The following is an 18,491-nucleotide window of genomic DNA, read 5'->3' as shown; positions in this document are numbered from 1 at the left end:
GAGGAGTCTGGGACAGGGAGGGGGAGGGTGGGGGGGGGTCACCAAAGGTAATTTGGAGACGTCCCTCAGGGGGAATAAAAGGCTTCCACAGATGAAGGCTAATTTGAGGACCAGCAACACCTCCTGTACAAAAAAAGCCATTCTAAAAAAAAAAAAAAAAAAAAAAAAAAAAAAAGGAAGCACTTTTGGTAATGACGCACACTCACAGGGGTGTAGATAAGGGGGTGTTTATCAGAGGCCTGGGCCGGGGCTTACCTTTGGCTTTGTTCCCTCTCTCCCCCAAATTCAGCGCCCGCAGGCAACCCAGACGAGCGTGGAGGTCACGCGCGCCGCAGACGTAATAACTCCCTGAGGAAAAGAGAGAGAGAGAGAGAGAGAGAGAGAGAGAAAAACACAATCAGCTCTACTTCCCCACGGTTAGAGGACACTCCCGCTTCAGATGCGCACAGACAGGCCCGTGTAATAACTCAAGCGCGTTCAAAGCAGCGCCGAAAAAAATCGATTGGCTTTTTATACGCTCGTATTTGTGCAGAGTAAGCAAGCGGAGCGCTTTACTGGCCGGAGATAAATCCCTCTGCCAATCCCGCCTGAAGCCCGCTGGCTTTTCTGATACCTCCCCCGCCCCCGGTACCAAGACGCACCGCTGCCAAAAAAAAAAAAAAAACTCACCTGCCCCGCGCAGCCGGGAGGAGCGCACTCCCCAAAAACCTCCCACAGACACCCCCGACGCACTCTGAACAATGGCCTGCTAACCCAGTTTACAACCGTTGCCATGGCAACCGCACACAACCACCCCCGTGAGGGTGGGGGAGTTTGGGGGGGGGGGGGGGGTGGTGGTGAAGCCGTGGTCTGGAGGGCCCGGGGAGCGTAAATCAAGCCGCTGACTCGCCAGTCAGTCAGCAGCTACAGGCCCCGCGAGCTGGCGGTAAGTTTCCGCCGGTTTTTTTCAGCAGCGCAGAAATCATCTGACGGGAGCAGAAAACAAAAAAACAAAAAAAAACTGCTGCCCGCAGCAACCGCCCTGGGACCAGTCATGAGGAAGCGTGCAGAGGAGCTCAGGAGAAAGATTTGCGCTTCGAGCTACGAGGCCTTTTTTTTGCTCTCGCTGTCTACTTGACTCTCTCACTCGCTTTGGGGTATGAGGCCTAGTATCTTCCAGCAGTCCACTCACTCTCTCACTCAACCTCTCTCTCCCACTCTCTCTCTCACTCACAACACAGTATAGATGCCTGCACTGGGTTAGGGCACTACAGAAGGACATGAAACAATGACTATGGGGGGTGGGGGGGGGGGGGGGCTTTCTCTAAAATCTCCTCTCCCTCTGCACAGTCCCCTCAGGCACTGTACCCCTGCTCCCCAGCCTGTACACCCCACCCCCCCCCCACTCCCCCCTTCGTAGCCAGCTGTCCACAGAACAACTGCAAAAGCTGTCAACACACAGAGCGGCAGTTGTTTCTGACTGTGAAGCTCCAGCAGGGGTGTGTGTGTGTGTGTGTGCACGTGCGTGTGCGTGTGCGTGCGTGTGCAAATACTGCTAATGTATCTCAGCTATGTGTCTCGGTACGTGCCTCAGAAAGAACAATAAAGTAAACCAACAGATTTTCCTAATTCCGTGTCCCTGTAACAATAACTAACAAAAGGAAAACAAGACCAGGTCAAAACCTAGTACATGGCTGGACCGTGTATGGGTGTGCGAAATACGACCAATGGCGTAACTTCATAACTCGGCCGACCAATGGTGTAACTTCGTCACTCAGTGAGTCGGTCACAGACATTCGCGTTTATGGGGCTGGCCCCACTGTTGTGGTCCAGCCAAAAATTCCAGTTATTTATGAATCACCACAACAGGTGACAGATCAAGTGGTCCAGGTCAATGACATGCACAACATGGCCACAGAGGGCGCTGTCTCGGGTTCCATCTCACCTATCCTGGCCTCAAGAGCCTCACTTCCAACAGCTGAACCACCATTTTATTTTCCAATGACATTCGAATGTCCACTGATGTTAAAAACCCCCCAGGTCTACTGAAGGAGAAATTAAGCTGCGACAACGACTCCATACTGAACTTATTTCAAGGATGTGTGGGAGGGGTTAAATTCATATCTGGTCAAATTCTTGGTACGGATCTCTAGTCTTATTGGTTGTCTCAACCCTTCCTTGTAGGACCTGAAGGTGTAAAGTGAGTGCCTAGAATCAGTCACACTGGAGAAATAAAATAGTGATGGATATTTCCCGGGAACAAAACACATCTAAGATCTAGCCCCTAAACTCCAAGGTAATAGCACTCTCAGACTACCCATCAGGTTTTACACCAGCATGAATTTCAGTCCATACAACATTTCCAACAGAAACGCCAGCTCAGGAAACTCACTGCAGTATTTGAATCTCTCTGAAGTGACTGTTAGCAAAGTTTGAAAGTAGAATAAGCAAAGTTTTCTTCAACTCTAAATCAAAAAAACCAAATTTACTCAAAATCTGTGTTTGCTTGATTTCCTCAAAATTACGGTTAGAGTTACAGTAAAATCTCAGTAAAGAACAGGCTGAAGTCTTTTTAGAGGCTTGTTTATTTTTCATTTTTCATAAAATCAGGTCAACACAAATGAAGCAAAGCAACAGAGCACAAGGTGATTTGTTTTGGTGTAACAAGTGAATAACTTTTGCCAAAGGGAAGCCAGGTCACAGCTCAATAGCCAGAATATGTTCAAGTAAACCAATACAATTTCTGAATTTGACAGGCTGATAAAGACCATGGGTACATTTTAAAAACAAGAACCGACTGTCAGGCTATACAAATGTTCAATATGATTTATTTTTAAGGGAAAGCTTTAAAAATGATCATGGGTTACCATTTTGTTTTAGCCCAGCTTGTTCTTCTTGTGTCGCATTCCCTCCTAAATAAAAAAACAGCCATTGCTTTGGATACTTTAATAAATGGACTGCATTTATATAGCGCTTTTATCCAAAGCGCTTTACAATTGATGCCTCGCACTCACCAGAGCAGTTAGGGGGTTAGGTGTCTTGCTCAGGGACACTACGACACGCCCAGGGCGGGGATCGAACCGGCAACCCTCCGACTGCCAGACAACCGCTCTTACCTCCTGAGCTATGTCGTAATAACTGTATGCTCAACCGAGTGGGAGACCACATTTGATTTAAAAGCAATCTAGTCGTAAAAACTTGTGGGACAGTTAAAAGATTTAAACCCCTGTCCTTGAACGATAACTTGGATCCACTCAGGCAGTCGTTAAAAATATAACAACTGAATTTACATACCGAGAAGTATGCATGTCAAAAAGACAGAGTGCAGCTGATTAGCATTAGTATTATTCAATACATTTCAATTAGAATATTGACATGACCCGCACCAAGGAATTACAGCCACTGTATGATGATTGCAGCGCACAACCAATATGGCGTCTGTGTGTATAATATAAATTGAGGACAGATACATATTTGTAACAATTGTATTCTAACATACAGCATGGTAGACCGATGTCAGGGAATGAGATATTGAAGTCCACTTAGCTCCAGGTTTATGACACTCTAAAGCTCTCAACAGCTCGCAAAAGAAGATTAGCCCCACGCCCTTGGACCCAATCCGGACCGTGCCAAGTGTTCACTGCAGCCAGTAGCTCCATGCAAGCGGCAATCTGTGGTGACCCGGATAGGGGAGGGTGTAGTCCCGTTACCTAGTGACTCCCAGTGGGCTATAGGCAGCCCACGTACTGCATGCCAAAGACGCAAACGAAAGGTCTTCCTCTGACACCATTTCATGTGAGCTCAGCTGCAGTCTGCGGTGCGAAAAGAAGCAGCTGGTGACACCGTGTGTTTCGAAGGAGAACCATTGATGTCTACGTCTTTCCGAATCAGCAGTGGGGCTCGCAGCATGAACATTTCCATCTCGCAAGCCCTTTCCAAATTGGAGTGGGAAACGTAGATTCTCAGCCCCGTGTTGTGCGTCAAATTTATATTCAAGAAAAAAAAAAAAAAGGTGAAGATCATCTGCTGGGGTTCCACACGACTGCCAGCAGGCAAACGGCTACAAGCTTTTGCATTCTCCCTTCTCACACTGAGCGAGACGAAATGAGAGTGCAGTTACAAGCCGATGAGAACCAATGAGAAACAGGCCGTTTCAAAATGGCGACTCCCAAAATGGCCTCTAAAAATCGCCATGTACGCACGCACCTGCAGCGAAAGCTGAAACGCAAAAAGGTCTTCACAGAGCGCCTGACCGCAGGCTTCTGAAGCGGTTCCTGCACACCGCTGATTTACGAGCGTGTAACCGGAGTCTGAAACGGGCTAAACGCTCTGTGAGAGCGGGAGACGCGCGTACCGGGGCCGCGTCCGAGGCTACGCCGCTCACATGACTCGCGCGCACCGCAGTCCTCTCGTTTAACAGGAGGGACGTCTCCGCTTTATCACGGCAGAACGGTAAAAGGATCCAATCGATTCAGCAGACAGGGTTCAGGGAGCTGTGATGGATTATCCAGCGATCCCGCCCCCCCCCCCCAAAAGTGCACGGTGGTTCTTTATGCTCACAGGAGGTTTGCACGAATCGTCAGGGGCACGTCTCTGTGTCGCTGTTTACGCAAAGTTCCGGAATCTGTTGGGACCCCAAGACTGGCCCTTGGGTCACTCCACGCACACACACAGGCCTGACAGTGTGACACGTCACGCACGGAAAAAAGAGTCCGTTCGCTCGCAAAAAATGCACCGTCTTCTTCAGGAAAGTTTAGCTTGTATAAACGAAGCACATCCCCATGTTGGAATAAACCAGGAATCTGTGATTACTCTCTGTCATTTTCCTCTCAGTTCCTGATTCATCTGTGCGTCTATACTTAGACTAACCCCACCCGCGACAATCTGTTCCCTTAAGAGTGAAGAACAAGGAATCAGCACCCTGTTTTATTTATACATCTGTCTATCTACCTCAAGGCAACCTTTTAAAGAGAGAATTCGGCACTGAAAAAAAAACCTGAAAAGGGCTTTTGTGCATTTTAATTCCCAAACTACAAAAACAACATACTGTAAACAAAAGTAAACAAAACTACAGGCATGTATTTTTCTTACCTGTAAACAGCACACGGACCAATTAGAACTTAGAGACAAGCTAAGTCATTGCTCCGACTATGAGATTCCCAAGGCCTTAATCACAGCAAGCAATCTAAGTGCACTATAACATTAAAGAGATGATATCCTTTTTTTTGGTGGAGATCTCTCATCTCTATCGTTTTGCTGTACATGTGCGCCACGCTCAGTGTACAGGTTTCACTCAGGAAACAGCTCGTAAGGCAATTTCACCCTCCCCCTCTCCCCCCCCCCCCCCCGCAGCTGCAAGGTGAAGTTGGAGCTACTGCAGTTCTCCAGTCCCCCCCCCTCCCCCCCCCGGGGGCGATGAACGCTTCGGTGAGCGCATGGCGTTTGGGCGTGCGCGTTCAGGGAGTTATGACGGGTTCGCGGGACGCAGTCGCTGCCGTCGAAGCGCGACGCGATACGGAGACGCGCGCCGCCGCGCCGCGGTGCAGGCGGGGCGGTGGACCCGGCGGGAAGCCCCGCAGCTGAGAACACTACAGCCGCTTCTACGGTTAGAGAAACACAAACAACCATGACATCACCTAACCCTAACCCAGGTGTCAGGTGGAGTGGGGTGGAGTGGGATGGGGGGGGGGGGGCGGAGGGGAGGGGGGGTGGGTGTGTGGACACAGAGCACGCGTCAGACCTCTTCTCCCAGCATGCAAAGGGCCGGTTCAGTGAACTATGGCCGTGCCCCTCCCGAGGAGAGAGGCAGCAGTTTTTTTTTTGTTTTTTTTTTTTAAAGGAGCAGCGCTCCTTTTTTTTTTTTTTTTTGAAGGCCAGAGCCCGAGGATAGCCGATCCTTCAGCACAACCCAAAAACACCGCTCACATCAGGGTCAACGTCCCAGCGAACAGCAGCCTTCGGAGTAAGTCTCACGTTACACAAAATGTGTCATCGCTGTGTTATTGCAAACGCTCCGAAGAGAGACTGGAGAACGATTTAAGGATGGAATTTCTGGAACTTGATTTTGCCAGTAACTCACTCAAATAACAGCAGTAGCTGACTCTTTAAAAAAAAAAAACAACAGTACATCCAACAAATTTCATAAAGAGGATCTAAAACAAAAATGCAAACCCGTTTTTTCCGTCAGGGTCACAAACCCTTCCCCCCACGCGCAGACAATCGCTTTTCTATGCTCAGTTTTCACCAGCACATCTTTCTCACCCCTCCTCCTCCTCTTCCCCCCCCCTCTGGTTCCACCCATTATCCCTCCATTTGCAGCCACCATCTTTGCCAGGGGGGCTTTAGAGTCAATTACCCCCCCCCACCCCCCCAGCTCCCCCCCTCCCCAAAGGCGAGGCCCCAGTGCTCCACAGGAAACAGAAGCGACAGTCGCCCCGATTCCCCCGCGGATACGGGTCACCACATCACACATCGCCATGGGAGCTCTGATGTCACAGTCTACAACTCCCCCCGCCCCTCTCCGCCTCACCACCTCACCCCCCTCACCCCCCCCCACAATGCAGACCCCTGTCCGTTCTCCTAAGGGGAAAAGAAGCCGCCACTTCCGCGAGGTCAGTGTCAGCAGCACAGCCACCAGGAGGCGGCCCACGTCTGCCCACTTACACGAGGTCATCAAAATATTTAGGTTGAAAAAAAGATGACCTGGCGCTCGCTGCAGTAATTCAGCGCTCCCGATCCTTCAGAGAGAGCCCTTGAACGGTCTCTCAAATCAGCACAATTCACTCACACAGACCAGCAAAAAATATGAGCTAGCAATTTTTTTTTTTTTTTTTTTTTTTTAACTGCACCTGTTTGAGAGCAGGAGGGTCTAATCTGATCCGAAAAGGGTCGGTGTCTGGGTGCAGGTTTTTGTCGTAGCCGAGCACTAAGACACATGATTCTATTTATCAAGGTCTTGATTGAAGACGATGATCATCAGTTATTTGGTTGAACCAGATAAAGCAGTGCTGGGCTAAAACAGAAACCAGTGCCCACACCGGCCCTTTTTCGGATAAGATAGGACCCCCCTGCATTACAGTATTTTGTGGAAGGGGTGGCAGTTTATGGGCAGGAGCTGTGTGCAGAGTAGTCATCACAAAGAATCCCTACCAGGGCTGGGCGATACACTGTGATATACTGAGCTCTGAGACCTTGCTGCTGATTGGCCGACGTATGGTCACCCAACAGACAACAGCGGTGACGGTTTTGTTTCCGGAAGCATTTCATGCACGGCTCTTTAGTCTGGTCACTTGCGACCGCTTTGGGTGTAATTAAAAAGAAAGAGAGGAAAAGAAAGGCAATGTACCATACGGCCGCGAAGACCGTCGATAATTATCGTTGTGGTACATCAGCCGGCCCTAATCGCTACATCACTGAGGGCAGGAGCCCGCTAACCTGGAACAACATGGCTTCCTCAATCCCCACGCTCCACCGCCTCGACCCACATCAAAGTCCACAGTAAGCCATCACACAGACACACACACACACACACACACAGATACGCACATAAGCACACACACATACGCGCACACAGACACATATGCACACGCACACACACCCAAGCACACACACATACGTACACACAGACACAGACACACACACACACATATGCACACACACAAGCACACACACACACATATGCACACGCGCACACACACAAGCACACACACATACGTACACACAGACACAGACACACACACATACGTACACACAGACACAGACACACACACATACGCACATGCAGACACACGCACGCACACACAAACACACACATACACACACACACACACGGACACACAGGCTCACCGGTGCTCAAACCAGCATCACTACTTCCTCGTGAGTGGCCGTTAGCCATGTGCCTGCATCATCCTGAGCTTCCGTCCCCGGCCTTGGGAATGATCACACTTCCTGTCTGAGCAGGAAGCGAGGACAACAGGAAAGACAGGAAATGGGGCGACACGCTGCTCAGTAGTCAGATCAAGTCTAACCAGCAACGGTTGGGGGTTTCGAATCAAAACTGATCATCATAATCGCTAGTCAGCAGGGAAGACAAGTCTGGTGACTGGAGTGAGCGACCGTACGCGGACTGTAGATGGGAGCTCACCGGGTCAGCGCAACCCAACGTTCCGGCGAGACCAAGGGCTCGCCTCCGAATGAGGGGTCAGAAAAAAATGAGAAACACGACAGGAGGCGAGCTCCGCTGGACGAGAGCACAGCGCCGTCCATTCAGCCAGAGCGCAGAGCTGAGGGAGGGGAAAAATGACCAGCCAAGCACTTCCTGGCTCTCCCTGCTCTTCCGAAACCGCGCTCATAAATAGCGCGGCATTGTTTTGGGCTTCGGGCGTGCGGAGGGGGGGCTGCTCGGCTGAGGAAAAGGCTTCTCGCAGCGGCGAAAAAGGCGAGAAAGAGCATTCCTCGCCTGGACCAGCGCCCAGCGCCCGCACATCAGTGACGGAGATCGGAGAGAGAGGCGCACCGCGAGGCGTGTCCCAGGACGGGGGGGGGGGGGGGGGGGGGGGCCCTCTCGCACCCGTCGCCTGTCAATCACAGGTCACACTCTCACCTGCCTCCTCCCCATTCAAAAACCGGCGACTCACCTCCGCACACACACACACACACACACACACACACCGGCAAGGTCAGGCACTCGTACGGTCTCTCTCACACGCCTGGCCTGGAACCTAATTAAAGGCCGGGCGGCAGTCGCCACTGCTCCCATTCGCTTTAATGGCCTCTGGCGGTAATTACAGAAAAAGAGCCCGACTCCTGTCTCCAGGAGCCAAAAGCATGTTCTCCGGCAGGACTGAGGGGGAAATACAAAGCTTATTAATACAGGAGGAATACAGTATTAATACAAAGCTTATTAATACAGCAGGACCGCTGAAAACATCACAATGGCGATGGGCATCAGCGGCAGTCAGCTTGAGCCACCTTGACCTGACCTTGACCTGGACTCTGGTCCACTTGGGGTTTGAACAGGAAAAACAGCCTGACTGTGCGGGCGAAGGCTGTTTTACATGGCTACCCGCCTGCCGTGGGACAGGGACAAATTTATTTTAATATTTTTTTAAAAAGCTGTAGATTTACGCAAAAGGGAGCGACACAGTGCTTTCCATGAAGGCAGGGCTGCAGGAGACCGCTCCCAAACCAGGCCTCACAGAGAACCTCGCGTGGGGTCAAGCGGCACCACCCCATTTCTGGCCCGGGACATCTGCGCCGTTCCACAGAACACCTCACCGGGGGCAGGGCAGTGCTTAAACGCCGCGATTTACCCCCCACCCCCCCACCCCGCAGGAAGTGCGAGCAAACGGGGGGTCGCGGCGATGGGAAACACATTGCCTCCCTCCCGCTCCAGAGGAGTCACACAGGGGGTACGCGCCAGCAGGGAGGAGCAGGAGGAGGAGGAGGAGGAGGAAGAGGCCCCAAAGAGCGGTAGGTACAGGTTTTTCCGCAGGCACTGTACCCCCTGGGGGGGTTACAGGTTCAAATCCTGGCAGGGGCCCAGCTGTCATGCCGCGCTGCTCAAAAATAGAAGCAGACAAAAAACGCCCCGAAAAAATGTGTTAGGAAAGAAAAGAAAAAAACAAGTATGATGATGTCCAACAACTAGCTGTTTATACTCACAGCTATTAATAAGCCCCACCAGCGGGCCTGAAAAGATGGACAATCGCTTCAGTTTAGAAGATCTGGTTAATTAACCCAACAACAATGCAGCTGAGACAAATTCAAGAGTCACTTTGACAGACTTTAACTGTCACAGCAAGGAGGAAGAAGAGCCTCTACGTTCCGAGACAGCCATTTGTAAAAGCGGCCTTCCCCCCACAAACACAACCGGTTACTTTCCACGCTCATCCTGGGCCAGAAAACCAAAAACGCCTGGAGCGATCCCCGCTTCTCCTCATGCTTTCATACGGGATGCCCCCCACTACCCATGCCAACGCCCACCTCGCCCATGCCCACCGCCACCTGCCCATGCCCACGCCCACCACCGTCCTGTTCATCCCAAGGCCAAGGTGAAAACAAGTGCATACGATGCACACAGACCAACAAATAAGGCAAAAATGGTTAATCAAACAAGAACAATAAGACAACAAAAAAAAAAGAGAAGAAGCAGTGCAGTGTGGGTGATCTCTTATCTGTGCGGCTGTACGACACGTCGCTAAGATCACTTAGCAATCTGGGCACGGAGGGGGAGAGCTGCAAGTCTGAACAAATAGGGCAGACAGAAAAACAGCATCCTGTATCTGATGGAAAGAAGAAACAAAACAAGCCTAATCTACTCTCCAGGTAAGAGATACTCCTTGGGGAAGCAGAGGAAGGAGAGGAAGAGAGGGATGAAGGGGACCGTTCACCTGCAGGGGGACAGGGAAGCTCAACCTCTCCAAATCTAAAACGCGACGACACCGTTTTCATATTTCTCGTTTTCACATAAAGCTTTCTGGCATTATGTTAGCGTGATTCAATCCCTTTTTTTGAATCAGCGGATCATGTTTAGGTGCTAATTTGACTCGGAAGGACCCTAGAGAGCAGTGCATATTTCCACCCACCTCTACCGACAGGATAGAAACAGCAGCTGGCTTAATTACACCACGCATGAGCTGGAAACAATGGATGGGCAGCATTGACCGGAGCGACATCTAATTTCAGCCTAAAAGGTCAACTAAACCACGACCCTAAACGTGACCGTTACAACATCCAAAACAGAGTTAAGGACGACCCAGAAATCAATGGGAGGGCTGCAGAGAAACGCAGTGGCTTTAGGACATCATTATTGATCAGTGAAGCACCTCCAGGACCCAATCACACAGAGAACAGGATCCTGGCCCTTCTGACCAGAGTGTCACCTGTAGAGACAACATGGCTTTCCCACAGCAGATTATAAACCAGGATTAGCGCTCTTTGTTCACAGACACACAAGTACAGCCTTCCTAATCCAGGCCTCTCCAGTACAGTTAGTTCATCTATTAAACACATACACATAACCCGGTCCTGGCCCCTCCACAGTGTGATTACCATCTACACCCGCTCTCACTCGAACACAAACATACACACAAATCCTGCCCATTACAGGTGGATTAGCGCCTTCACACGCAACACAACCCCTGTCCTGGCCTCATTATGAGTTAGTTTATGATGTTCTCCACACACGCACACACGCCTAGCCTTTCTATAACAGTGAGTTCATCACACAAAACTCGCACACGCACACACGCCTAGCCTTTCTATAACAGTTATTCCATCACACAAAACTCACACACACACACACACACACACACACACACACACACACACACACACACACACACACACATGCACACATACATACACACACAGCATTTCTATAACAGTTAGTCCATCACACAAAACTCACGCACACACACACACCTAGCCTTTCTGTAACAGTTATTCCATCACACAAAACTCTCTCTCTCTCACACACACACACACACACACTTAGCCCTTTCTATAGGAGTCAGTTCATCACACAAACCTCACACAGACACACACTCGCACAAATACACACTGACACGCACCCCCCACGCAGCTGAGCGGGTCATATTCACGCACACACAGCTGTGTAGGAGATCCGGATTCCACAGCGAAAGACCCGATTACTTTCCGCACTTCGCTTCTTCCTCACCACGTTGGGTCCGAGGGGTCAGCCTTCACACACATGGAGCGAATTAACGCGGCGGCAGGAATTTTCTCACGGTTACGCAAGAGTTAAAGCCACCCCCCCCCATTAGAACACCCCACCCCCCGCCCCACAGCCCCCAGCCCCCCTTCGTCTTACCCCCAGCCTGTTTGAACAGCGGGTCCACTCCCGCCAAATTCAAAAGGGGGGTCTTTTACGCTCATCCGTATCTTTACGACACACGGGGAACGTCGATCGAGGGAGGGTGGGAGGAAAGGAGGGAGGGAGGGAGAGAGAGAGAGAGAGAGAGAGAGAGAGAGAGAGAGAGAGAGAGAGACTAGCGACGTAGAACGGCGTGACCCATTTCGGGTTTACGAGCTACGGCGGGGCACCGCGTGAATTCCAAAGTCCTGAGGAAACGCGCGCGCTGGCTGCACATGCGTGCGTTCTCTCTAATCCACCGTGGCCCGTAAAACAGGGACTCTGACATTATTGGTCACGGACAGAGAAGCTCCATTTGGAGTTGCATAGAAAACCTGGGAGGGACTTATTCCGCTGCAGAATGGGATTGTTGTAGAATACAACCGGGTAAAAAAATAAAATAAAAAGAACACAAGCGAGTATAAATGTATACACACACGCACGCACACACACACACTCTTGCACACACACTCTCGCACACACGCTCACTCACACAGAATCAGCTTGCCCTTGCCCAAGTGCCCCTGCCATCGGGCTCTGTCTTGACTCTCCAGCATATACCACAGCAAGCAGAGCAGAGGAGCAGAATGGGACAGTGGAGTGCTGTCTGTGGGGGATGGGGGGGGGGATGGGACCCTGTGTTTCGGCTGAGCCGTACCCACTACACCTGCACACAGGACCCCCGTATGCAGTGTTCATTTCACACACACCATCCAGCGTGCTCTTTGTTCTCTCCGCGTGGGGAAACAGATACAGAAGGGCCCCTTTCACCCGACCGACACACAGGCGTTCCTCTGCTCGGCTATTCCAGGCACCGCGCGTGTTTAGGCTCCGGTATAATCTCAGGACGTAGGCTCACCTTAGCTCCGCCCACGAGGACAGAGACGTGGACCGTCCATACCAACGCCGCGGGAGTGAAAGTGCGGCCTAGGTTGTGCTCACAGAGAAACACGTCTCCACAGACGGCAGAATTCAGCGAACCAATAGTGAATTCTTTCTTTTTGTTAAGGCAGAACACACACACACACACACACACACACACACACACACACACACACACACACACACACACACACACACACACACACACACACACACACACACACACACACACACACACACACACACGTAAGCAAGCACACAAGCGCACAAATTCTTCGAGGCCTTCGTGGGTCAGTAAGAAACAGGAAGCGAAGTTGCAGGACAACTGTTCACAACCTCGGGGGGGACCTGTCCAAGGGGTAGCCTACATCGCGGGCCAGAGAGGGTAACCATGGTCTCTCACAAAGACCAGAGCTTTCAGTCCGTCTCACAAACTTCAGTTTCATCACAAAAAGCTGGAGACGGCTGAATCGAGGCAGATCGAGCCCACGCGTAAGCAAGCTGACACAAGCACCATCCACTGAGAAGATTCCTGGAAAATCATCTGGAAAAGGGCCGGGAGGCAGAGAGAGCCGTTTCATTTCATTAGCACCGACCGTGCCAAAGAGCACAGACGGTAAGGGCTGGCCCACGCAAGCCAATATGCATTATTTAACAAAAATTTCATTTAAAATTCTAGACCCTCGGCCCACTTCAGACCGGAACGGACCGGCCTGTCGAGACTCGCCCCGAACCTCCGGTTGGGCCAGTCCGGGGCCTGGCCGAGGAGGATTCTGGGTGAGTTTTTACGAAAGCGGCGGCTCACGCCCCAAGGTCACGCCCTTTCCGCGGATGGCTCTCCCTCATCTGCGGCATTTACACAACAGGGAGGGTCAAAGGTCACGTCAACAGTCGCCATGACAACAGTGCAAACCGCTCGATACGTTCGCGATTGAGCGCTCGATCGTGGTCTTGTCATGTTTCGTAAGCGATCTAGTTGTCACACGTGCGATCCTTTCGTTTTGAAGATCGCTACAGTTACGTTCGCGTTTCCTCTGAGGCATCTGGAATAATTGTAAGTCGTTGAAAATTGAGGAACTCAAATTTTGGATTTCGGTCCTGGAGCAGCAAGCAGCAGGTCTTACAGTTTCAAGATGGACCTCCTCAGAACCACAGGAGTAACCTGGGAGCACCGAACTGAGACTGGGGAGAGAGGGGAGTCACAGCATCCTTTCAAATGGAAGAACAAAACCCAGGCCTTTAAAACCTGGTAACACCCCTCCACACTTCACCGGTCCGGATACAGGGGTTCGTAGTGAAACACATTTCTAAATCTGGCCGGTGAGTAAGAGAAGTGCGAGTCGTCGAGTGAGACAGAGCAGAGTCACTGAGGTTACTCAGAGGTTACTCAGAGATAAGGGGCGCTTTCTCCTCTCGAGCGCCGATGGCCGACCACCAACGACTGGACCCTCCGCCTAATGGACCTCGCGGACTTCAGCCTCCAGTTGCTTGCCAACGAGATCTGAGAATACGAGCTCCAGCCACAACATGCTGGTGAGTCACTGGGACCAGAGAACCGGTTTAGGATTTAACGTGTTCACTGACTAAGGAGGACCCACACGCACGACACCTTTAAACAAAGTCAAAATACTTATTGGTGTAAGACCGCACCTCAGGAGAGCAGCACACTGTGAATCTGTGAGTCACAATCATTGCCTAATCACAATCACAAACACCCCGCAAAAAAAAAAAAAAAAAAACATTACACATCAACTCTGTAACAAAAATAGTCATTTGGACATTACCGTAAGGGAAAAGTGAAGAGCCGTATGGAAAAAAAACAAAAAAAAAAAACACAGTGCCAAAGTAGTATTACTGCTGGCATTCCGTACCTGGTGTTTATCCAATACGGAGTTCTCGCGTTGCGCAAGAGCGCGCAGCCTGACAAGATGGGCGTACGATGTGGTCACAAGCACAGCCAGCAGCTACCGTAATGATTTTCTGCGTAAGTGCTAGCTAAACGATAACCGTGATATCTTCTTGTTCTGCCGGCGTAGGCAGTATTCTGCGGCTCCTGCAGTTTGGACTGATTGGCAGCTACACTGGTGTGTATATTACATCTCTGCACAGCGAACGTTACGCCTTGCAAAAATCTAACTTCTCCCTGGTATGGGTTTGTTTTGGTCAGGATGGTGCTCTGTAAAAAAATGGAGTCAAAACAATGATTTCCCACAGGGGCGGTAAATTGAATTTCGCTACCGAGAGGGAAAGAAAATAACGGCAAATCAAAAGCGCAAATATTTCCACGACACAACGGCAGGAAGAAAACTGAGAATCCAGCTGACAATGAACTAACCAAAACAGTCTACCTCACTGTGCCAAAATAAAACTGCACTGCAAACTGAAATCTTAAAAGGAAAATGCTACTTCGCCATTTTTGGGACTATTTTACACAAAATAAATGACTCCAGTGGCAGCACCAACAAAGAACAAACGCAACTTCAACCATTTTTTTGCAACAACCTCCAACTACGCAAGGGAAATGAATGCTTGCTGCAGAATATGCAGTAAAAATAAAAATGGCTAATCCGGAAACAACACAGCCATTCTGACAAGTCTTATCAGTGGAAAGTACACATCACACGCAGGGCATGCCGCGATGCACTAGCAGGCTAGCCGCAGCATGACCCTCTGTTCACTGGAAACCCTCATGGTACGCAGGGGGCGGAATTCTGGGTAAATTAAGCGGTAAGGGCAGCAGGGGCGAAGGCCCTGGAGGTGCCGTGATGCATCAGAGTGTGGGGGGAAGAGGGGCAGACGGGGTGAGGATCGAGGAGCGAAGGGGCGGGAGGTTACCGAGAGGTACTCCAAAAACATGACCAGAGCGACTTACACCGCATCCATGTATGCGGCTGGATATGTACTGAAGCAATGCTGGTTAAGTACCTGGCTCAAGGGTACAAGGGCAGTGTCCTTACCCGGGAATTGAACCTGTTACCTACAGGTTACAAGACCAGTTTCTGACCCATTGTACTGCACAGCCGCACTCCCTCCAGCAGGCTGCAGAGCGCATACCCTGAACACTCCGTGAAGGCCAGAGAGCGTTCGGTACTCAGCAGCCGAGACCCAATGAAAGTAGCCCTGCTTGGAGACAAAACAAGGCAGAGAGGCCTCTATGACCTTTAAGAATGACATGTGTACGTTCTTCTACGCTAAATACGCCACCGTTTTCTGTGCTTCTCATAACACCTCGGGCAAGGGAAAGCAAACAAAGATAAACTTTCAATATCCATGGGTGTGTTGGCATGCATCGCATCACATATGGCTTCTGTAATGGAACTATCCACAGACATGGCAAAAAAAAATTATATTATTTTCCTTGACATATTCCAGTTACTGTACAAGGACTGTGGATTTCTGAAAGAAATGTGGACTTTTTTTCTTCATATTCCTCTGGTAAAATAAACACCTCTTCTTTATTGATTCACAGGGAAACGTGTGTGTGTGTGGTTATAAGCACAGATCCCATTTTCCAGGCAGACAAGCTACTCCCAGTTAGCCACATGAGGAATTGTTTAAAAAAAAATGTTAAAAAAAACTTGGCTCTCCGGGACCAGAAAGAAATGAAGAACCAAAAACAAGTTTTCCAAATACGCACTTGCACATTACATCAACGGTGACACTATTCAGAATGCGTCCATTTGAATTGGCCTTGCGTGCCATTCTAGGCCTGGTGTCCCCTGCCTGGACAGCCCTGGTTGCTGCCCCACCTCTTCCCTAAAGCCAACCATTCGCGCTCAGCCAAGAGCGCAAAACCATCTGAGTGGAAAAATACAGAAGATATGAACAGGAAAAAAGGTCTCGTACTCTTCACTCCTACTGGACTTCTGACAAACTGAAGCATATGGAAGAGTGGCTGACTTGGGTCTGATTGAAGCGACTGCTTGTCAGGGATTAGACCCATGGGCCCTTGACCCTTCCGATAATCAAACTTAATCACAATCCCGCCCAGCGATGGCTGCTGTCCTTCAACCTGATGGAGGGCCTATCGCCATAGTCCTGGGAGGACACGGGGTCGCTCAAAAGAGCTGGTATTTTCTGTGTCCCAAGTCTGAAGCGGAACCCAAGTATGACCCTTCATAGGGTGTGCTGTGAAGCCTCACTGGCCACTGTTGAGGGAAGGGCACAGGAAGTGGGGAAACGCCAGTAGCCTTCAAGGTGAGATGCAATCCCGCCAATACTTCCTGTCCGGACAGGTGGGAGGGATCCCAGGAATCCGTGGCTCCCTGTTATCGCTCTCTCTCTCTCTCCCTCAGACTGTTCCGGAGCGTTCCGCCCTCTTCCCGCAGTTCCACCGGGATATTGACTCTCGTGGAAACGGTCTGGCCGATAAGGGAGGGCAAAGTCTGCCCGTGTCCATACCCACCACCGCTCAGAGGGTGCTTATTCTACAGCCGGGAGGGATAGGCTCACTTTTTCAAAACACAGGGTGGCTTCGCCCTGAACGTTCAGCTCATGCCATTACGCGATGCCCAGGCACCCAGATGTGCCAACAGAAACACTGTGCAAGAGAACAGGTCTTAAGGGACTCGGCACAGTATGCAAAGAGATCACAGTACTCAGAGACAATATAGTCACACCCCCCCCACACTTTACACCCCACGTTGCTCCAGATCACACACAGCTCCATGTGACTCATGGTTGTCAAGGTTTTCTCAGTACCAAACAATGCAGGAAAACGATCGAGTGATCACTCCCCCCCCGCCCCCACCCCGCCCCCTCACCGTGCACCCAGACACGCAGCTCTGGGGGGGGGGGTGGGGATAGGGTGGGCCTGCTGAACCGTGCGCAATACCCCCCCCGCAGAGCAACATCACTTCCTGGAGCAAAAATAAACACTCCGGCAAAATCAATTCAGGTGCGAATCTCCGCTCACGGGGAAAAAGGAGGAGGGACGTGTGAAATGCTGAACTCACTCGCTCACTGGGAAGACAGAAATTCCCCCGGAGGCAATTCGCTCCGCAGATTTGCATAGCGGTCTGAAAATAAATGTGTCATGACTGCTTGATCATCACACAGCAATCTGCCCATTTCTTTCCGCCCAAGATGCGTGTGTGTGCCGGCATTGTTTTGTAAAAATGAGCGGTTCCCCCCACCGCCCAACGCCCCACCACCACCACCCCCACCACCCCCCAAATTAGAATGCCTCGCAGCAGATTATATCATGGGGAACAGTGTTCATTTTTGAATCTCGGTACAGGAAACCCCCTACAATCAAACATTGGGCTTAATAAAGCGGGGCATCCATCTCCCAACCCAGCCCAGACCCTGATTACCCCATAAAGGGGAACAAAGCTCTCCCTCCACAGAGAGCTGAAAGGTCCTACAGCACTGGGCCTCCAGCACCAGGCTTTACCCCCCCATCCCCAAAGAGCGAGGAGAGGGACAGGAAGGGACAATGGCACATCTGCATTTCTCAGCCGTTCACCGAGGTGGAACAAATGGGCAAGAGACACAGACACAACGGCCTGAAGTGTGGGAGGAGCTCAGAGGCCCCGAGGAGGCGCAACCTGCTGAGCCAGAAGGACCAGGGGATGAAGACAAGGTCGGCTCTGCTACGGATACGTCAAGACATCTGACATTGACCGCCAGCCCTGTTTGCTTGCCCGCTTACTGGCCTAGGAGGTGCCGATGTCACCCTAAAACCATCCCATGAACGCCCATGAATGGTGTTTCACTGAAGGATTCTAACTTCCATATTTTGATGCCAAGCTAC

The sequence above is a fragment of the Anguilla anguilla genome, chromosome 3 (assembly GCF_013347855.1).
Source record: "Anguilla anguilla isolate fAngAng1 chromosome 3, fAngAng1.pri, whole genome shotgun sequence".
Taxonomy (NCBI): Eukaryota; Metazoa; Chordata; class Actinopteri; order Anguilliformes; family Anguillidae; genus Anguilla; species Anguilla anguilla.
This window is presented reverse-complemented; position numbering follows the sequence as displayed.